The sequence below is a fragment of the Aethina tumida genome, chromosome 1 (genome assembly GCF_024364675.1).
Source record: "Aethina tumida isolate Nest 87 chromosome 1, icAetTumi1.1, whole genome shotgun sequence".
NCBI classification, from domain to species: Eukaryota; Metazoa; Arthropoda; class Insecta; order Coleoptera; family Nitidulidae; genus Aethina; species Aethina tumida.
The window spans coordinates 69,281,164-69,305,664 of record NC_065435.1 but is presented as its reverse complement, the minus strand read 5'-3'; the positions used below and the strand labels follow the sequence as shown (position 1 = coordinate 69,305,664).

General features: G+C 29.2%; 1 protein-coding gene across 3 annotated transcripts in view; it reads left to right on the top strand.

Annotated features, from left to right (window-relative positions):
* Positions 1–355: 355 nt before the first annotated feature.
* The window catches only part of LOC109600597 (probable G-protein coupled receptor CG31760), an 85,124-nt gene continuing 60,978 nt past the window's right edge, over positions 356–24,501 (top strand). Inside the window, exons 1-2 of one of the 3 annotated variants that reach the window (XM_049961355.1) lie at positions 356–491; positions 19,196–19,266. The gene's annotated coding sequence lies outside the window, so the exon portion shown is untranslated. Of the gene's footprint in view, positions 492–1,040; positions 1,175–5,849; positions 6,040–19,195; positions 19,267–24,501 lie in introns of those variants that run through there. The other 2 variants (XM_020016770.2, XM_049961354.1) reach the window with 2 other exon arrangements.

The window sequence follows — 24,501 nt, the reverse complement described above, 5'->3', positions numbered from 1 at the left end:
TTCATTCGCCGGAACGGAATCACTAAACCATTAAATTTATTTGTAGTACAGTACATTTAGATAAACTTAAATACAATCCTGTAAGTTAGTAAGTGCTATTGTCAAGATTGCAAAAAGATATTAGAGTGCCGCAGTGGCGCAACTAAATCAAAAAAACATCGAGAGGGCACCAAAGCAAACGGAAAAAACCGCGAAAAGAAAACGGCCTAATAACATTACCGCGACGTCGGCAAATGTCGCGCGCAAGCGTCCGTCGAAATCCTGAAACTTCAGCACCCTCGCCGACTTGCCTGGCTGAAGTTGCAGTCGAGTCCATGCTGTAGTCACGCGGCGTTTTCCTTTAATTTTACTTTATTCACTGAATCGGACGGGCGTCGCGACGGTGTGACTCCTCAATTCAATTCCGACTATGCAGACGCCTGTCGCCGTCAATTCGTGCCGCACGGCAACGTGTTGCTCGTCGACATCGATTGAGGTGCATGCATTTTAAGGTACGATATGAATTTTGCAGCCTAGATTGTTTTGATTTTAATTTAAACAATGTGAGCCATATCCCTATATATATATAATACAGACACATAAATATATTTTGACATTATGTTCTCATAAAAATATTATTTATCTCTAAAAGGAAGTTTTATAATATATAGTCATGTTATTTACAGGTTTCAAAGTAATAATACTAATTATTAACAAACGTTAATAATTAAATACATGGCATATATATGTATTAATAAGATACTACTGTTATATAATATTGTAATTCACATTATATTATGGTATTAAGATGATTTAAGTTTAGTTCAAAATTTTTCTCAAAATATCGCAAATACATTATTTTTTTCTCTCTACGAAGATTTTAAAGAAATTGACATTATTCAGAATTTAACCGCCAGTAACCCTGCGACATTTGCAACAAGTATTTATGCATAAAAAATAGGCTCGCGCACGCGTCGCTCCCGAAGGAGAGCCTCCAGGTCGCAGAGCCTGCGAGCTTTCGTCCAAAAGCTCGAGTTCAGTCAGTGGTCGAACACTAAACGCGCAAGTCGATCCGCGATTCACTTGATCTTTTGTTGAGCGCAGTGGCGGCAATATGTGAGCTAGAAGATGCTCTGACTCATATGGACGTTTCAGGTGCAATGGGTACATCCTGGCGTTCTTTATCTTAGACTAGGTGAGGAAAATGATTGAAATTAACTAGATAAGAAAAGAGTTAGAACAACTTTTTAATGTGATTGAGTTTATTAACAATTTTCTTGGCAAATCTTAATTACAACAACTCAAAAACCTGCTTAATAGCGGAAAGCAATTTCGGAAGAACGAAATTAGAAAGGATTGCAAAGGCTTTAAATCATAATTGCTTTTTGAAATACTGACACACGAACATCCAATGAAAATTTCAATTTACAAGGCAAGCAAAAAATATGTACTCGATCATAAAATAAATTGGGTCAAAGTTATCATTCGACATTAAACCCAAAAGTGCCTTTAAATTGGATTCCTCAACCACGAATAACCTGGAAATGACACTGCCGAACTGTATTTCAAATTTTATATACTTACACCCCCCTTTAGCCCTATCCTGTTACAGATAAAAACCACAAAATATCACATCAGTTTAAAGCCCCTGATCCACTGCGATACACTATAACCATTTAAACATACCATTTAATTATTTCCACATCGATGGATAACTGAAAAAGACGTAATGTGTCGTGTTTTCGCGGTATTACCTTCTGTCAAGATGAAATTATTGCATTACGCTCACAAAGGGACATCTGTTTAAAATCCATTAATGAAAGTGACCTTTTTAATTGACTTTAAAAACTCTAGTCTTGAGATCATATGGATTACTCATAATAAACTTAAATTGGCCTTGATTTCTTCATTGGATTACAATGTCACAAAACATCTCATCCAAGTAACATTTTATATAATAATAAATCAAATACAGGGGAAAATATTGAGTAATTGATTCCCCCAAAAGCGGTTTGCAGCAAAATACATTTTAATAGGTAGATGTTTCAGGATCCGAGTCGGAATGGCCTCATCCAAATTCATATTGTACGAAATCATTAGCACCGCGATGAATATGAATGAAGTTATAATGAAAGAACTTTTCCATATTTCAATAAAAAGAGGAACCGACAGGGCCAAACGATATTACGAGTTTCAGGGTTAATGTAGATACAACTCTCAATAGTGATGTTAAATTGAGTGGCTGCATCGATCATTTATGACATATGTCTGGGAATTGTATGGAATTTTGTTATTCGGGTCATAGCTTGCAATTTTTCAGGTATGCTAGCAAATAAAATCAACTCTGAATCGTTTTAAAATGAGGCAATGGAGACATGACAAATTGAACAACCGATTTTCGTAATGCGGCCTTTTTGAACTATTTTCAGTAAAACAGTATTGAAATACATTTTGCTTATGTGTTATAATACATAACATTAACAATTTTTTTAATAATTTATTACATTTTAAATTTTAGTTGACCATTCTGTGCAAAATTTGTTGTTTTTTTATTTTTTTCAGGCATGGCGTTTCAAACACGAAATTAATTAACTTCCTTTTATAGTTACCTTCGTTCATTCTCTATTTATGAAAATGTATTAATTTATTTTTCTTCAATTTTTGTGAATGGTTCCGTAATTTTATTATATCTTTATGTAGCTATAATATAATAACGTATTTCATTAGCTTGTTTGTCCACGTCCAATTGAAAATATCTCTTTGGACTCTTGGAGGAGGGCACGCAACTCCAATAAAAACTTATCTTAAACACTGCTTTCGGTGAATTACTTTTTTCCACACGGGAATTTGCTCTAGAAGTGGCGGAAACAATTTATGTCGAAAGTTTTACAATAAGAAACAATAATAGGTAAACACCTAAGGGTTTTCTATACTCAATAAAGGTTATTTTTAGTTACAATTTCAGTTCTATTAATAATCCACATGCAAACACAATGAGTTATTATTTCCCGGATAGTAAATTTTTGGTAACGTTGTTTGACAACAATATATATTTGATTGATTGACTTCGTAATCGGTTATTTTAGGCTCATGAAAGATATAATTATAGTGAATTTTTAATGCCACTTCAATTACATAATCTATTTTTGTATGATTTAATGTGACTTACTGCGTTAATTAGCTAAGCCTAAGCAAAACAACGTAAGTTCATTTCTTAATGATAACATTATGCCGCATTGACAAAATGTGAGTTTAATCGTGCGTTCATCTAAAACAAACACACGCATAAACAATTGAGCCTTTTAAATTAATTAAACCCACTTTTCCAATCGGCCAAATAAAAAACGCACCCTAATTAATTTTTTATGCGTTCAACATAGAAGGAAGGGTCGTTGGGTACACAACGCGCTTTGTCTAAATAATTGTTTTTTAATCGTGACGAATAATTTCGCAAAATATTTTTGTCGTCATACGCGTTAATGCGGTTAAAATAATAAAATACTGAGTGAAGGGGGATTTTTTGTTCAGGATAATCTGTATGTAAGGCAAATTCTTTAGGAACAGTGATAACGTGTGCTAGATAATATTGACAATCATACCGCGACGTCTTGAATTTAAAACTCGACCCTCGGAATATATTCGCGCAGTTCGTAGTCGGCGAGATGTTTTTAACTTACGATTACCATTCCCCCGTTACTGCCGTTTACGTTCGTGTTCCACATTTCCATGGAAGACTGTTTCTCCGGCCGGATCGATGCTGTTAAAATTGTTTGTCATGAACGGATGTTAAAAACGACGCTATCTTTCCATCTGGGACTAGATACGGAAAATTTGGGACGTTTTCATGATAACCAGTTTCAATGTTATTCTCTGATATATCTATTTAATTATATAACCTATAGTTATACAGTAATTATAGTTTTGGTAAAAACAGACGTATACTGAATGCTACAAATAAGTGACCGCAACATTTGTCAAATTTATTTTTTATTTTATTATTAATGTTTGACGGTTTTTTACGTAATATAAGATAAAAAATATATTTAAACATAATTATAAGTTTTCCAAAAATAGTGCTATAATAATAATAAAAATAATAATGTTCAAACATGTGAGAGATGAATTTCAGGACAAACTATTTTATTGTCAAAAGGTTAAAAATTAATTTTTAAACAAATTATTTTTTTCTCAAATATTTAGTAGTTTTTTCATAATGTATGAAAAGAACTCTTTTACATATGTTTCGTGTGATTCTAACAACAAATATAAAAAGGAAATGTTTTAACTGAGAAATTAGACTTTTATCATTATTTTGTGATGATTTGAATGTTAACTTATGTGAAGATTTGAATTAAAAAGATTGCGACAAAGTATTTTAAAATAATACATTATTCTAATGCTTACATCAGTTCTGCTTGTCTGAATATTAATAGTTGATTAGCGAATTTGTTTCACTTTATTGTATATATATTTATTGTAAATATTTCGAAAACTGCCATTCGGGGAGGTATTTATCGGAGAGATATTTATTAGGTGTATCAGTTTTCCACAAAAAACGTTCGACAAACAATATTTTAATAAAAAGTTAAGATATACCAAGAAGTAAAAAAGTTATAACGACTTTAAAGCTTCCTTTAATCTACAAAGAAATAATGATCAAGTTTTTCTTAAGTTAAGAAACTTCCTTTCACCAAATATTTAAATAGATTAGTTTAAATAAAATTGAAACTGAAATTTTAAATTTAACTACTTTTATCTTGGTTATTACTAACTTTTGAATGAAGTTCGATTAAACTGTAATATTTTTAAGTAATTTTTAACTAATATTCATTTATGTTGTATTATTTCAAATATATATTTAATTAATAATATTTAACAAAACACTTTTTAAGAATTTAAAATACAGTGAGACCCATTTGTAAACGGTAGACTCCCATAAAATTTATTTTTCTTTTGTTCGATTTTGACAAACTTTTTTTTTCAGTTGTAAAGTGTGAAAATATGTACTTATAGACAAAATGTAACGTTTTTTGGCCCAAAACTAAAAAAATTGAAGAAATCACACTAGCATATACACCAAATTTTATAAAAAACATGAATATTCATAATTTCGTGGAAAAATGATAAATCATGTTCTTTTTATGAATTTAATTAATAAATTAATCAAGTAGTCTGTAGAATAAATTGTCTGAAACAGCACAAATTATCTTATTTTTCATACTAATAATACTATACTTTTATTCAATGCATTTATTTTTCGTAAGTTTGTGGGTACCTTTCTCAATTGTTTTAGGATAATTTCCGACATAATTCATTATTCTATCATGAACAAAAGTATAGTATTATTAGTATAATATTATATTGTTAAAAAATAAGATAAATTGTCCTATTTTTGCTAGTTTATTCAATTGACTAGTTAATTAAAGACTAAATTCATAAGAATATAATTTTTTTATGTTTTCAAATGAACCAAACTTTATACTCAAGGTTTTCATAATGCACATACTATCTCAAAAAGGTACATTTAAAAATTGACTTGTCAACAATGACGGCATTTAATAATATAATATTGTAAGAACTTTGTATTGACAATTTAGAGAATAATTTTAAAACAAATTTACTGTCAATGATGAAAAGTACATTGGCACTTGTATGTTCACTTCAAAAATCCCTACATTAACAATTTGACCTTCGCGTATACAAACATTCTGTGTATAATCTATTTTATTAGATGCATTTAATGAAAAATAAATACGCTGTTTAGATTTAAAAAATATATATTTGTTTATCATATTCCCATATTAAAGTATTAGCCGAATTTTCGACGAAATGAGAAGCCAGGAAGCAGATAATTCAACATCCATTTAGAATTATCTAAAAAGGCAACAGGAAAAAGTAATAGTAAAACTGATAAAATAACTCACATACATATTCATAATCGCTACGGAACCTCATTCCAATTAGTTTGTCTCACAATTTCTAAAGACAGTGTTTTTTCGACTTTCATGAATATTCAAGTGAAATTATGATTAACATAAAATTAATAACTGCATTCACGAGGTACGTATAAAACTCAATTTTGCAACTTGCTGACAATTTATTGTGATTCATCTGGGAATGAATAATTTGTGTTTACTTTAGGAAATTCTCATTTTCTTAAAGCATGATTAAATTTACTGAAGTGGTTACTTCAACATGATCCGGCATTTAAAATTGAAATGCGTTCTCGATTGGGTCATCCTAAGTTTTCCTTTCGTTTAGTGCCGATCAGTTTTAATCGTGCCAGCTAATTTTTAATTATATGCCAGATTGTAAATGGCTGGAGGGGAAATGTAGATTATATTTAATTCTGCGACGCCGAGATTTTCATTAGACCGTCTAAATCATCTAACTCGTTGCGCTAATTGAGTTTTTGTTGTTTTGGTGAGCTGCACTTTGTTAACGAAGCCCCAAGTATCCTTAATCTTTCGAAAACACTGACGGCACTAATTTTTCGTAATTATGTGATCAATTTATATAATTAAAAAAAATCTCTTTCATATTTTAAATGTGTACTCACCCATTATTATATTTTAATATCTCCGAAGCAGTGACCCACATCTATCCCGGTTCCATTGTGGGATAACGGTAAGCTGTCGCTTGAAAAGCCCCGCGATTACGTATTGAATGAGAATACCTCCTGGACAAGCTCTAAGAAAACTTTTATCGACGGATTGGATAATGTGAACGATGAAAAACCGGCGGCTGTTTATTTTCAATTTAAATTGATTTACGAAATTTAATATCTATTGGAGGCTTAAAGAAAAACTGCAAATTAGAGATCGTGTTACTTAGTGTACGACGCAATTGTAATTGAAACATAACACCGATATCATCTTTGCAACTGCATCTTTCAAGGATGTAATTGAAGTTGAGGCAATAGTAATAAATCAAAATGACGTAAGAATCGAACCGTTCCGTTCAGAACTCGAATATTACATGGAAAACTTCGAGAAGCAACTTTTAACCCCCGGCAAAATCAAATCCAACAGGAACGTATCAATCCCGGAACGATGGTGGTAATAAAACGGAATGTTGCTTCCCGACGGTTTTTTACGGAGATAGACAGTGTCGGCTTGCTTACTGTTCGACATAAAAACGGGAAAACAGCGTTTGCGGGGCGGTCGCCGCCCAGGGTAAAACAATTTCTTGGGCTATTAATTTTAAAGGGGGCATCCATTCCTAACCTTGTGCCAAAACATCGTGCCACGTGTGAATAAATTTTATCAACAAATTTTGAATTATTTGTCCGTATTCCCTTGGGCACCAATCAAACTCAAATATTTGAGTTTGATTGGTTGAGCATCTGCGTTATCTTGTTTTGATTCTGATCAGTATGGTATCATTTATTGTTAAAAAGTATCATCAATTTATTTTGTTGTTGCAACGTTGAATGTAAACATTATTCTTCCAATAAACAAAACATAATTATTAATACCATTACGAATTTGTATTAAACTAATTGTTGAATTTTTTCCTATAAAAATTACCTGTTTAAACGAAATCTTGTGTTGTTATAAATTGTGGGCAAAAATTTATATTAAAAAGTTTTTTTAGAACTTTTCACTTATTTTTCCGTTAATTCTGAACATAATTCAAATTTGGCTGTACTAGGCCAAATAGATTATTTGGTTATTTGAAATTTGTACACAACGATTTATATTGAATAGATTTATTGAGGACCTTCCATGTCTTGTGTTATTATTTATTATCAGTAATGTATCATGCATTGCTTTAATGCTGCGTCAATATTATTTAGTTGTTATATTTTGTATTACATAATATTCTTCCAATACGTTAATAAAATTATATGTTTCCTTACACAATTATAATGCTTATGAAAGATTGTGTATTGAAATTTATATTAAATGAATTTGTGTATGTTATTGTCTTGCCTTGATTTATGATTGGATCTTAAGATAACCCAAATTTGATTTTACAATAATCAGAAAGTATTTATTAATAAAATTACTTGTCTTTATAGTAGCAACAATATCTAAATATCATAAAAATATCAAATAATTAACTAATTTTTTAAAAAGGAAATATATATTTATTTTTGAATGACTTTATTGTAAAAACTGTTTTGCTTTGATTTATGATCAGTTCTTAAGATAATTCAAATTTAGATAAACTAGGCCAACTATACAATTTTGTTGACATTTGTTGAGGTCCTTCATTATCTTGCGGCATTAATACTATTTTATTAATGAAAATTTGAATGTAGATATTACAATATACAGAATGTTTCACAACTTAACCGTCAAATTTTAACCACATAATCATTGTTACATAAGAAGACCAACAGGAAACGAGATAAAAAATAATATAGCACAATTCAATCTATCTATAAAAGTTGTTTGAAATTGTTCCCATTGCTTTGAATGTAACCTGGGGCTCGTCGAATCCAATTCACACGCACTAGTTCAAAGGTTTCACATTCCTGTTGCTCTCAAGGACGCAAATTACCGCCTGCCCTTCTGTCGCACAACTCTTAAATATTTTTCACTTGAAATGAAGAACCTGCATAAGATTACTTTGTATTAAAAAATATTCTTCTAAAATATTTATTAATAAAAGGTATGTAGCTTACATAATCATAAGAATAAGTTAAAAAAATAATTCGTTAACTCAGGCGAATTAAGATTGTATTGTTTGAAAATTTTAATTAACGATTTATATTGAACGAATTTGTTAAAAAAATTGTCTTGCCTTGATTTTTAGATTACTTCTTAAGATAATTCAAATTTGGTTAGAATAAGTCAATAAATAGATTATTTTGTTTGGAAATATTTATTTCGAATAGATTTGTTGAGGACTATAAATTATTATTATTGATTGTCTAAAACCTTGTTGCAAGGTTGGATGTAGATATTAATATATTTACTTTACACAATATTTTTTCAATAAACAAAAATATTTATGAATAAAACAATTTGCCTACACAATAGTAGCAATAACTTCAATTTAAGTAAATTAGAATGTTTGCTTATAACAATTCCTACAATCATTACATAATACATATTGATCTAAATTCACTTTTAAAAATTAGGAACACTGAAAAAAGTATGTAAAAACCCGTTGTTGTCACTGACTTTGTTATTTTATCTTGAAAAATACACAGGTAATTTTTATTATTATTGTTCAAATTTTTACATACATAAAATTTAGTATATTGTACCCCCATGGGTATCGATTATTGCTTAATACGTTCTCTGATTGCTTTCTGTGTTTTTCTTGGGGTATATTTGGCTTATGTCGATGAACTTATAGCTCGAAGTTGTAAAAGAGTATTAGGGTGAGATTGATCGTTTGAAAGCTGCCATTTTAGCATATCCCATGTATACTCGATAGAATTTAGGTCAGGAGACCTTAGAGGAAGCTTTCAATACCATATGAACCATATCAACAAAAATAAAGTTCTCGATAATAATAGCTTGATAATTCCATTATATATCAATATATCTTTTAACAAATTCCTCCCAGAACCATAATGGAAATTCTTTGAAGTGGGTAAAATTCTAGTCTTCGACAATCTCGTGGAATACCTCATCCATACAGACATAAACTCGATGCTAATCATTATACAGACCAATTCTATTTTTATCTGTGAGAAGTACATTCATTCTTCCGTCTAGTGAACATGAGACCACGCTGATTCCAGTCGTTATTGCTTATGGTCGGGGGTCAAAGACAAATGTTACAATGATCTTCGTGAACGAAAACTTGCATTTGCCTGAATCACAAATATTGATCTTAATTTTCAGTAATTTTCTTTGGTCTTTCTGTAAAGTAAAGCTGATGATAAAATTGAGTCCACAAGCGATAAACAACATTTTGTACAACATTGAGTCTACGTTCGTTATTGATCTGATTGACACCAGATTCCAACGTTCCAATTGCTCTACTCCTCCCATCAGGAGTTAATTGACGTTTAGGCATAATTATCCGAACAACAAACATCCGTGCACACTCTACTGTAATCAATTGTAAATTAAATATGACTTTAAAACCGTATAAAGTATTTTTTAGTCGAATTTTCTAAAAATTAATAAAACAATCAGTGAAGTACAATTAAAGTAGAGCCATTTTAATCTCTAACTTTTGAACATAAGTTCAATTAGATTAATCTAGAAATTTCGTTTTTAAAAATTACCTGTTGATATAACATTAAAATTATTGTATTGTGTTGTTTGAAATTTAGGCCATGGTTTATATTGAATGGATTTGATATTGTCTTACCTTGATTTCTAATTAGTACAGTATTGGTAATTGTTTGCTATCTGTATCAATATAATTTTGTTATTGCAATGTTGAATTTATACATAAATATTGTAATTCTTTAAATTTAAACATATTTTTTCATTGTGCATATTGCATATTATAATTTACAAACTTACTTTCAGAACTGCAACATGAGCTTTCAAAATAAAAAACCTAATTGAATTAAACTAGAATTTTCGCTTGTAAAAATTACCTGTTTATATGAGCTTAAAATATTCATATGCCACAATTCATTAGTGCAAAATCATAATAAACGAACAACATTAATTAAAAACCAAGCCATTAAAAACTTTACGGTGTTCATAACATGATTTTATAAAGCCGCTCGAAACGTTAATGTACAACTTCAAAGGTTCATGTATTGAAAGTGTTCGCATGAAAATAACAGCACAATAATGCTTAAAATTGTTGGCACGTGTTTTTGTTCCCGTTTTCGTTTTTGAGGTTTAAGCATATGAAATAAAAAAAAAATTAAAAACGTGATGAAAATCCAAACAAGCGCCAGTTATTCAAATTTATCACAAACGAGTTTGATAGTGATCAGTTTATTGGAATTTACGGACGAAATTTCCTTTAAAATATTTCAATTTTATAGTGTGCAATCTTCAAAGTGAATTACGATTTAATGATGATAAATAACAATTCAATTTATGGGCGTGTATCAATTCAATTTCGTTTGGATTCTCGTTTCACAATGCACCGCATTTTATTTCGATAAACAATTTATAGATCTGTTTAGTTTATAAAATGACCGAACAATATAAAGTTGTGTAAAAATATAAGGTCAGCGTTGCTCACAGAAATTTATGTTGGTCATTTGGACCGGAGTCCATAAATCCTCCATTTCCGGGATAAGACTGTATGAAATCTGAGTTTGGATCTGCTAAAAGCGTTACACGTAAAGATTTATTTCCTCATGAATTATTATCGGGTGTTGGTTTAGAATTTAAAATGAGTCGCGTTGCGTTTCCTCAACTGTCGGACCACATAATCACCAGTCAAATTGAGTGCTAAGACTGTTCGGAATTTTTAAAGCGGATAATGCCCGAAATGTTCGACTACTTATTTTCACAAGCTATTTTAAATGAATTCCTTCCGAGGTATTTTCATTTTTCGCTGGATTCATGTCGCTCCTAGTTAAAGAATGCAATAACTTCACTGCAATTTCTGCGCAGTGAGTTGTGAACGGGGAAAAAGATTTTTAACAATTCTGACTATAAATTTTAAGCTTTTACAGAGTTTAATATGAACTTTTCTGTAATACCACTGCGTTTATACAATATAATGTAATCTTTTCTGTAATATTACTGTGTTTTGTTAAATTACATTTTGATTGTTACCTAAGCATACGTTTTTATTTTAACATGCTTTATTTATCTAGTTGTATATTGTTTTTTAAATCTTTATTTAAATAAATACATTTTTAAAATATATGAAAACAAATAGTTTGTGTTTATTTGATTTTTTATTATTTATAATAAATATTTAATTATTACAACTGTAATTTAAAAATAAAATAGTATAATTTAAAAGTGTTTGAGAAATTCTAAAATTAATAATAAAATAAATACTATTTTTTGTCATTACTTATTAGTTTATAGATATTTACGGTCCAAATGTTACGTATATTAAAATTTTATAAATTAAATTAATGAGTGGTAGACTATTTGCGACTGAGAGCCAGTAAGGAGGTCGTTTCTCGAAATCCTCACGAGCATCGAGACCTCGCAAAGAATTGAATAACGTCACTGAAGACGTACAGAGGTGATGTCAAGCAGTCATCGATGCTAGTGGAGGAAGTCGTGTAGATTTTTACTGAATACATTTTATTATTTTAAGAGAATTTACTTTTAATTAAAAAATTCTAAAAGATACATTAACAAAGAACTAATTTTTATATATTCCATTTGAAAGCCACTATAAAATTTGTATTTTTTGTTCGATTTTAACAAATTTTTTTTTCAATTGTGAAGCATGAAAATTTGTACTTATATACAAAATATCATATTTTTTATATAACTATATTAATGGAACAAGTAACCCCTGAAAAGGGTATATGCCAAGATTCATAAAAAATATACATACTCATAATTCTGTAGTTCGTCGTTATCTTTCTCAATTGTTCTGTTGTAATTCTATCACGAAAATATTTACAGTTTTAGAGTGTATTAGTATAATATAATTGTAGTATAATCAGTATAGTATTATTAATATGATATTCCAATTATATTCAAATATAAGATAATTGTTAAAAAATAAATTCATAGGAAGAATATTTGATTTCTCCACAGAATTATCCATATTGGTATATACCCATTTGAGCGGGTGCTTAATCCAGTAGTGTAGTTAGATTTCCTATAAAAAATTATTAATATGATTTTTCTATTTTCATACATTAAAAATTATCCTGTAGGTTTTGGTTTTAGGCCAAAAAAGTGGCATTTTGTCTATATGTTTTATATATGTTCACGCTTTAATCGAAAAAATAGTTAAATTCAGACAAAAAATACAACTTTTATAAGAGTGCCCCGCTTGATATGAGTTCAGTACCAAAAAAATATTGTACAGGATGATTTGTTAATTTAAATTAGGTCAGAGGGTGAAAACGTCATTCTGACGACTACATTTAATTGAAAGATGATATGTGAGAAGTACCCTGTTAAATATACTAATTACTCATAATTTGCAAAATTAATAAACATTTTTGAGTATTAATCATTCAGAGAAGAAATAAACTAATGTTTATTGTTACCCATCAGGCTGCTTGATTTACCTGTGTCTACTCAAATTAGTGAGCTTCGATTTTAATCCATTTTTGAACCCGCATTTCAAAAGACGATTCACAACTGAAAAGTGTGTCAGCTTTCTCAACTGAGAATTTCAAAAAATAAGTAAGATTTCTCCAGTGTAAGAATTAAAAATCCTATATATTTTTTTAATCGCAAAATCTGAATATAAGATACTCATCAATATACCTAACAAAAAAGGGATTTTTTTATTTTTTTTAATCGTAAAATAATATGACGTATATCAAAATTATTTTGAATAAAAGAGGTCCATCTAATAGTTACTATAATCAAAACTACCAATTTAGGAGTAACCAAGACACTAAAACTAAGTTCTGTTATGTAAATATTGATAAGTAATATCTATTTTTGAAGAGAGAACATCGATTTTTTTAGTTTTACAAACTGAATAGATATTTTTTAATTAATTAAACACATTGAGTTAATTGTCCATTATCTTTCTATATTATGTGAATTTATCAAGTAATATATTATTGTATAGAAAATAAAAATACATTTTAAATGAATCATCACAAGACGACCTTTTTCCTTAAAAAATAGATAGTGGTGATATGATATTGGATTGAAATTTAGTTTTATTGGCCAAATTTTACACCATTTTTATTTGAAAACGATATCCATTCCATGCAAAAATCTTCAGAAATAATATAAATTAGGGAGAGAGAGTGCTTATTATTCGAAATATTTCAAGTTAAAGAACAACCTGTATAAGATATTCATATCTAATAAAAATTTATTGATTTAATGAATTCTTGTTATAATACAAAATAACAAATTTAACTGCATAATTAAAAATAATAGGTCAATCAATTATAAAACAGCTTCGACTATTTTATCGTAAACATTCCAATTGAAAAAGGTCGATACTCAATTATATCCTTCCATATTTTTTTAGCTTTAATGCAAATTACATGATCCGTTAAAACGGATGACCTTTTTTATGGTGACAATATTTCAGTCACAATGCGATCAATCAAACTCCCGGTATGCTTTTTCAATCTGCTCATTGTTACGGATATATTCCAGGACAAAACGCCATAGTTTTTTAATAAAACTGGAAATCCAGAAATTATTATTTACACGGAATCGGATAAAAAAGATTCAGAACTACGCAATCAATTTACAAACATATTCCTAAAAATTATCAAATCAATCATAATATACGAATGTAACCACAATTGAGCAATATGTTTTGCTCCGGTTTGAATGCGGTTTCTGGTTGTCAATTAAATCGAATTAAATCAAGTTATTGTTGGTACACTTTGCGTAATTATTGGAATAAGTTCCAATTCCAGGAATAGCAGGAATCTTCTTAATTGTGTTATGTTCGATAACTCCACGGATTCCCAATGTCTGTTCCCTTTGCCGAAACCGCTTTCGGATTTCTATGCGGATTCATCTGACCTTATTCATAAAATAACCATTCCCTTTGTGCCGTGTATATACCAGTGGATAAAAACACTCGAGATATATTTATTGTTAGATGCTTTTTCGGCAGGCCCTTTATCTGATGGATAAAGCTTTCTTGTCCATAACTCATTGTTAAAAATATAATGGTCGATCTTATCAGACAAATTAAGCGAAAGAAACCGAATTCACGAATATAAATGCTGACTCCTCGTTTTTTTATTTTCTTTCTCGTTGATTTAATTTGAAAAATCATTAAAATTAAGTTCCTTAGAATATCAAAAAATAGAGTAGAATTATATTAAATAGACGTACGTATTTTGTGTGATTATTTTTACCTAATTGGGTCAAGTCAAGCTGTTTTATAAATATATTCCAAATATTGCCATCCAGTAAACCATTTCAGGACACTAAATATAAAATCCATAGATTCATTAAATGAAGAGGAACATAAAAAATCTTGAACCCTAATAAATATGACCCGGAACAAAAGTTGGACGGTACAGAAAGGAAAGTTTCCAAAACACCCTAGACAGTCCATTAGTTTTTGGATCGTTCATTGTGCAATATTTATTTGACATACAGAGGGAAACTTGTGTCGTAAAAATCCATTTCAACAACCCCGAAGTTCAGACAGATTAATGCAGTTAGTGGAAGGGCAGGACTCTATTGTATTATTTCTGTTTATTTTTTAACACTGTTGCATTATTTTTATAAAAGTCAATTTAATAAATCGCCACGAAATGCACCAATACATTACTGTACGGTAAAGCAAATATTTTAACTAATGTTCGAAGTTTTAGGAGATCAATATCCGTATTACTGGGAAATTTCGTGAATTGCCAAAAAAAGGAAGAGTAAACAAAACGGACAATCACACCATACCGTTTGTTCTGTTCTCATAAAATTTATCATATCCATACCGGTTTTTTTCATAATGAATCACTGGCTGAAATGAATTACATTTTGTTTACCGTTGTACCCATTTAAGATGGAAAAATCCTGCATTTTCATAACCAAAAATGAAAAAAAATGATTAAAATACTTTTTTAAAAAATAACTGCATCATTTAATTTTGTATTTTTCTATATTTCTAACATATCTATATGTTAAAACTGCAAACTAACAAATTTATTCCTTCTGATTAGGTAAACCATAGAATAAAATGTCAAAAATATCTCAAAATATTAGCTAGAAACATTAACCATTAATTCTCACAATTAGTTTAATTATTGGGGCATTATTTAATAGTGCTAAATAAGTATCTAACTCATGATTTTTCTCATTTAAGTTAATTTATTTGATCACAATATATATTTTCATCAGAATGTTACACTTTCTATGTATGAAATGTGAAATGTATTAAAAGTAAAACCAACCAAAAGTGAACGAGATGCTAAAACTGTTTTCTATTATGCAAATATTAACAAGTAATAATTATTGTTTGTAGGAGAATATTTTTTAATAATACATACTGAATGTTTTTTTTTTTAAGTTAACAAATTTAGTCAGCAATATGGCATTAAATATAAAATAATAAAATCACACACACAGGAGATCAAGCTTCTCATTAAAAAGAAGTTGGTGGTCAAATGGTACGTACTATGGACATTCGTGTCTGTGTTTTTTCTAAGAAGACATGTTGTTCCATTCAAAATTTATAAGGTTATTTAAACTAGTCTAAATTAAATGGGGAACGTATTTTTTTATAAAATTATTCTAATTATTTTTCTTCCCTCTTGAGTGATAATAAAATTTTATTTTATCTTTTAAGTAAAATTATTCCTAATATAGGTCATTAGTTGATTGAAGGCAAAAGCACCACAACCACTTATTGTTAATTCTTATCTTATGATAATAAAGAATTTATAAACTTAGCTGTATTTAAAAATTGAACAAGCTTTACTTATTAATAAAGATTTTATAAATCAATAATCACTTTCGCTATGTTCGATGGTATTTTGCGTTCATTGATTCAGCTTACAATTATTATAAAATCCGACGACAAAGGAGTTCAACATTACACGTTCGAATGTGCAGTGTTTTATATCTCACATTTGAATGCACCGCTTCCGTAATTCTTCAAACAAAAGATCCCGCAGTAATCGGTACCCGGGCTTTTAAACAAGACATCCTTTCGTAGGATACGTCCATTAGTGCGTCCTCATGAAATATGCATCCAGTCATGTTTCAAGATCAAGACTCTGGCCAATTGTTCGGAAGCCTCATCAAGTTAATAATTGAATTAAATCGAGATGTATCAGAAATTTGATCAATCATTCATGGATACACGTATGGTCAATAATTGAATACAGTTTAATATTTAATATCGACTTTATCAGTTTAAGTTTTGAAAATAAAGTTTGACGAAGGTATGCATTTTGACTGTTAATTATTGATTCAATAACTATGTACTAACTATGTAGTATATAATTTGTTGAGTCCGATTTATTTATTACATTTAAATTTTATTATTCATCATTATACCGTTAAATTGCAGTTGTATATTAATTATTAAATGTACAATCCTACATTTGAAACGCAGAATATTTGAGTGACATGTGGAATGACATTATATTACTATACTTTACTTATTTTTATTATTAGGGTATTAATTTTTAACTGCATAAAGTAAAAAAAAATAAATTCTTAATTATTTCAATTTAGATAGCAATTAAAATTATGGTGAATGCGTACTTAAAATAATAAAATTACGAATTCTAACTTAATTACTTTACCTAATATTTACCGATGACCAACTTTCCCTAGGTGGAGGTATAATCCTCATTTCGACTAAATATTCGCTTAGTATTAACAAATAAATTAAAAAATAGCAACAACAAATAAAAATATAAAACAATTAAAAATTATTAAAAGTTAAATTGATGTCACCATAAAAATTAGGTTGTAATTCTTCTAATATTTAAATAAAATAAACTATAGTTGATAAACAGTAAATAGTAGAGCAAGTAAGAAAACTAAACTCGAAAAAAAATCTAACGAAATAATTGCAGAGTTTTTATAAACTCGGCTTCTAAGAAGGGATGAAATAGGTAGTTATATAAGTCTTGATGAGATAAAAAGTGTCCAAAAAGGCTACTGCTTAACCAATGAAATAATATGTTCTTTTTCTAACCTGTTGTCAAACTGCTTTAGAAGTTTACTGTAAATCTCAACGTGATTAGTTTAAAAAAATTAATACAATTAGATTTAATAAAATCACAATATTTTGCACAAAGAAAAAACATTGTCTCCACAAACATCATATATAGAACAGAGGAAAAATTCTTTAAAATAGCATAACATTTTAAGCAAAAATTATTACCACACATTAGCCACTATTTATCGAATCCATTCAAGTTCAACTCTACATACGTTGAATTATTTTACTATTATTTAAACCAAATTATGATTAATTTTAAGAAATTTTCTAATAAAAAAAACAGATTTTGGTCTTATTTAGAATTAGGTATACAAGATTGATTCATTACTCTCGTCATAATAAAATATTCACTTTCATAAAATTACTACGATACAAAGTAGTACATTATCGTACTTCAAATAATGGTGGATGCACTCTAAATAAATTTATGTTAATTCTTATTGTGCTGACCACATAATATTTTTAATTCAATATTTGAAAAAATAAGATTTTTATTAATAATACAGAAATGCTTTAAACAAGTGTTCAAGCATTTTCATAGAGTTTAAAAGATTATCTGAATATTGAATACGTCTCCATAATTCCTCTTCGATATTAAGGATGTGGAAATTAAAATAAGATAAGGAAAATCGATTTATTTTCACCTTGATATTTGTAGTAGAATTCTGAACAGATTTTTCAAGGGTATCCTACATATAAATTCAATTAATTAGTTATGTATACTACACGTGTATGTATGAATTACTAATCTGTGTAAGTATTTGGTTGCAAAAATTCTATAGCTTAGCCTAAAACATGTGTATTGCAGCCAACTGCTAAAATAATTTTAAATTAAAGTAACTTTTTTTGTTATATATTTTTTGTATTTAGCAATTTAAAAATAATTTTTGGAATGTTTAAAATTAAAAGGCCTTGTTAAAACATGTTAATGAATTAAACTTAAATTTTAAAGTAAATGTTTATTTTTCATTCAATTTAAAATTGCAATATATTAAATGCGAACATACAATATTAAAATTTAATAAAATGTCTAAAAGTGCTTTTAATTTAGAATTTAATTTTAGAAATTTTCATGTTTTCAGAATAATATAATAAATTAATAACGACATAAAAGCCAGAAACATTTTGAAAGCGATCGTATTCTTTGGCAACACGTTAGAATTTTCATCAATTTCGCTCCCCGTTTTAGAGCAACTCAGAAAGCCTTCAACCATTAAATAATATTTGCGAAATGTGGAAATTACGCAAGGCTGTAACGTTGTATACATTTGCGATATAAGGAGTTAAATTGCCTTGCGTAATGATGGAAACTTTGTTAACAGTACTTAACGCAGTTACGCCGTAATATAAATGTAAATGTCGATTGGTTATGGTTATGATTTTTTTTATAATCGAATATATAACACACCATTAGGGGGATAGTTAAATCACTACCAATTGTTATATACTCTATTCCAAAATTTGTACGAAATAATAATTAATTTAAGTGTTATATATGTGGTTAATTTTGTTGCAGATTCAACATGAAATTACCAGACTAAATAATTGTTTTACGCAACAGATGCAAACTTGAAGCTAGCAGCACAGGTAAGTTAGTTAACTGCTTAAATGAACATCCGCACAAATATTAATTCATTTAAAATTAGCGCAAGCTTTAATCAAAACGTTCCTGCGTTTGAGTACGGCTCAATTAATTCCTAACGTTTATTTAAAACACTCCAACGAAGTTCTTACTTATCATTCTTGGAACGTGTGCAATTTCACATAAAAAAACAAGCGAAATCGGACGTGACGTTTTCCTCGAACGATAACGCGAAGTTAAAACCATTTGTAGCCAAACAACCGTCGAAAATGTAACCCGTATATTTTCATAACAAAGGGAAACTCGGCGCGAACGTCCTGCATGTGGAACAAGCTGAAGTATTACATTATTTGAAGCGAGTTCCTATTGTTCGTTGGTTAAGCGCAGATTTAAATCTGTCAACGCAATAAGACACTTTTGGGGGGTGAACGCTATGAATAATGTGTGAACAAGTGTCCCTGCTATCGGGACGTCTGAATAGAAACTTATTAATTAGGTTAAACACGGATTAATTTAAAACAGACGTTTATAGTTACAATAAGAGTTTCTTTCAGTTAGGAGTGGTGCTGCGCATCAATTTGTTCAAAACAATTTGGGAACAAGTGGTGCGCATCTTGCAGGCGTGACGAACTAGTCCCGTTCACAACCTGCGCCACCTCTATTCACAGGTCTTCGAACTTGGACTTGGACGGAATAAAATGAAACAAGTTTACATACAAAAGAGCATTACTTCACGTGCGACAACATTCCAATAACATTATCCTCCGGTCGTAATAAAAAAGGACCGTTCCGTTCGTGGATATCGTGTATGAATAGATGATGGTCTCGTGTAGCATGCCGAATGAAAATCGAATGGAAGCCAAAAGAAAATGTCGATATCAATCATATTACACGTACGGAGATGCATGCAGTGTTTTCGTTCCCGGTTCTGCCGAAAATTGAAATTGAAGTGTATCATTCCGTTTTCTGAATATCAGTGTTTCGTCTTGGTATATATTCAGGGCGGCTTGTGAATGTGAACACGTCTTAATACTATAGTAAGTAGTTTTGCTTTATCATAGTTTACCTCTTTTGAAATCAATTTTACCCCTTCACTTTTTTTAAATATATGTGTTAAGAAAGGTTTCAACATAAAAAATGTAATAGTGTTTAAAATACAATTAAACTTGTTAACTAACCTTGGAGGATTACACTGATTACATTTTGAAATTTTTTGTTGTTCCCTGATACTTTTTTGTTTTTTTTTTGTTTCCATTGTAATCTGCTTAATACAAATATAAAGCCTGTTTTATCTACCAACTAACGATGGGCAAGTATATTTAAGAATAGAGATCTGTGCACTCGAGAACCCACAGAAATTGATTATCTGATTACTAAGTACAAAGTGATTCAACTGAAGTTAGTATGGTACTAATTTATCTTTTTAAAGTTCCGGAATACACAGTCATTCGAGTAGTAAATACTCGAGAATCGCCAACACAAGTACTCCAGTGCAACGAGTACATTTAAGATTAAGTTGTACTCAATTGTTGTATTTGAGTTCGTCCTTAGTAATTGGGTGATTTATAATGATTATCAATAAGAAGATTTTAGAAAAAGGAAGAAAAATATAAAATGTGATAACTTAGAGAATTTTTCGATTTAAAAAAATACAAATCACATATTTTACAACATATAATACATATGGCTCTACTTCAGAAAGGCAAATGAAGTCCGATAAATGGAAACATTGTTATCAAATTTTAAAGCCGCTCTCGGGGAGAACGTTTTTGTTAATGTTAGTGGTTGTTAGCATCTCTTAGGATTTGTGTCCGAAAGGCTGAGTATTGAAATCTCACAACCTTCGCCGTGGTCACCTTATTTAAAGCCTATCGGACACATGGAATATGTTAAAAGTTGCAGCTTCTGAACCATCAACCTCATCCTAATGATCGTCCAGAGTTTCAAGGTATAATTTCACTAACATGGGTTAATATATCTTATAATATAACATTATTGTTGAAAAATAAAATAATTTTTGATAGTTTATTCTACAGATTATTTCAATATAAATAAAATTCATAAAATGAATATAATTTTTAATTTCTTCGCAGAATTATGAATATTATTATTATTTCAAGAAATTTGGGAGACCTTAATTCATATCTATTATTTTTTTTATTTCTCACGAAAACATTGGGACCAGTTTTGACTACACGCTTTGCTTTGAAATTGCACCTAAATTTTCAGTTAAGAATTGATACATACTCAAATTTCAGTTTCAAATAAAAAAGTATTTTCTTCTCTATTTTATACAAAATTTTATATAACCCCAAGTTTTATGATCAGGGGCGTAAATAAGTTTTCTCTGGCTCTACGAAGAAATCATGAAGGACGTTTTTCAGGCCGGACATTATATTTTCACGGTAATTATTTAACGACCTAATGGTGGTTTCTAGTCTTCTGTCCCATTCGCATAAAAAACAACAATTTATATGCTGTTGTTGTTAATGGTCTCTAGGTCAATGAAAGGATGACATAGATAAAATTTATCGAAATAAAATATTTCGTTTGGGATTTTCATGCAGAACAATGCTTATTAGCAAATGCAATATATAGTCTCTCTGTGTATGAAGTTTGTAATGTCTCCTAAGAGTTCCTTTGATATTGTTTGAATCCCTGTAGATCGTATGATTTAGAAAATCAGGCAGTACATGGGCAATAGTTAGTGTTGATGCCATATTATGGAAGTAAATCATATCTTTGTCAAGGGTATTAGCTTTTTATTTTTCTATTAAATTCATAGAAAAATAATTTTTAAATTTTTCAGACAGACTGTATACTAAAGATGTACGTTGGGTTTCTTAGGTAGAATAATTACCTCACTTAGTTGACAATGATTAAACTCACTTAGTTTCAAGTGTTTAAATAATTCTAAATACATCTCGATGGATTGAAAAAGCAAACTTGTAAAGGTAGCTCCTACTTCTTCTAATCTTTTTTGAACAATCATATCCTGGATTCTGTAATAATAATTTATTGAAAAATATTGAAAAGTTTACAAACTCTTATAATTTATTCTATTAGACATAAATTCTAAGTAACATATAATAAAACCGTATAAAAAGTGTCAAATATGTCTGAAAAACATCTTTAAATCAAGTAATTACGGAAATATTTAAGGTTGGAATGTATTTAAAGATAAAGTACCCCTCCTTTAATTTTAAAGTCTCCTTAAAATTTCATTATAAAATCACGATTGTGGTCGCACATTGCTCGACATCAAAGATCCGATGTAACAAAATCAAGACGACAATAAATCGCTAAAACACACGAACAAACAACCAAAACGCATAAACATTCATTTTTACGACTCGTATTTATGTACCATTTCCTCAACTTAATTGGAGTGTTTGTTTCCGCGATTCGAAACCTCAAGAACTAAAGTATAATTTAAACCGGCCAGCAACTGCGAGACATGACATTAAGTCAGAACGTAATTGTCGAATAACAGTTTAATTACCAGTTTGTCCATTACGAGATATTGTCAAAAGCACATCTTGTTTCAAAGAGTTAATTAAGTTGTAATTGAAACGGTTACGGTGAAGGTATGTTTTGTTGTAATTGGGCGAAACGTACGTGAAATGCAATTTTCACGTTTGTCCATTAAACTGGGAAAACGATTAAATTCATGTCATCCACCAAATAAATTACTGGCAACATTAATTGATTTGTTTTGAATTTTCTACACCGATAATCGCTGGATATTTTGTTCGCATCCGATCATAAAAACAGATTCAATAGTCTTGAATAAATTCAATTTGTCCCTTCAGGTCTCCAATTTCGAAAGGAAATGGGAAAGAAAATGGTTTTCCACTTGCAAAGGTGGCTTCGAATGCACGACCACTTGATGCACAGCTTTATCTTAAGATTTACACGACGTGAATAGGTTTCGGGAATTATTTTTTTAATCGAAATCGAAACAAAACCGTAAAATACATTTGTGCGTGGTAATATTGATTTCAATAAACCTCACAACAAAGAATTTATCTTTTACTTATAGTAATAAATTATTTAACATATATTATATTATATTAAATTAATTACTGAAAAATTAAAAAATAAATTATTATATTGTGAATATATTTTAATAGAATATTTTAATAGAAATACACAGATCAAATTTTGCCTTTTAATTAAGGGTTGAAAGTTGTTTTATTTCATTTGTGTCAGTTGACGCAGTTTCAGAATAATTTATAATTATCTCTCCTTCCATATTTTCCAAAGAAACAATTTAATCTTCGATAACTTAGCGAATGAAAAGATGTCAATGATTGATGACAATATTATGAACACAAGACCATAAAACTAATTATAGCTCCTTTACAATATTAACAAACTGTGTAGTTAAATTGGTTGTTCAACAGGTTTCAGAAGTTAAGAATCTGGAAATTTAATTGGAAAATTACACGATATAAATCATGCCAGAAACGTGTATTATTTAAATTACTTATAAAGTTGTTAATTCAAATTTATTCAGTTTTATTAATGTTTGCGTTTGGAGTTTAATATTTTAGTAAATTCCTTCTGTAATATTTTGTATCAATTAAATTTGCAAATCATAACATTGTTTATTTTTATGTAAAATTGTGATTGTTAATTTGATCTTTTTGCTGCAATCTAAATAATTTACTAATTGTCAGTGAAGATGATTTAGTCACGGAAATAATAGAAAATATTAATTTCCTTTCTCTAGAGTAAAATTTCTCTCCCTATTCATTTTTCTTTTTCTCTTTAAAATTTACAAACTGCAGCATCCTTTAATCTTTCCCGGTAATTGGAATTTCTTTCATAAAATCGGCCGTATTCTTTTCCTCCTAGTTATCATTCTGTGCAAAAATATTAGGCAGTTTTATGGATTGTACAATTTGTTTTCTTTTGTCTTAATGGTTAATCAGTGTATATGAAAAGAAATAAAATGCAAAGTACAAAAAATCTTGGTCTGTTTAGTTCAACATTAAAACTATAATATTAATTATATAGTATCATATTATAAATATTTTGTTGAACGTTGATTAAATTAGAATCTACTTTTATTTGAATTTAGAGTGGTAAAAAATAATGTAAAATATTTGAAGGCCTAATAGGGGACCAAAATAAACACAAAATTTTTAATAAACATGGGTCCGCGAAATAACAGTTTCATAGATACGAAATGTTATGTTATGTTCCTTTTTTACAACACATTTTGTTGTTATGCA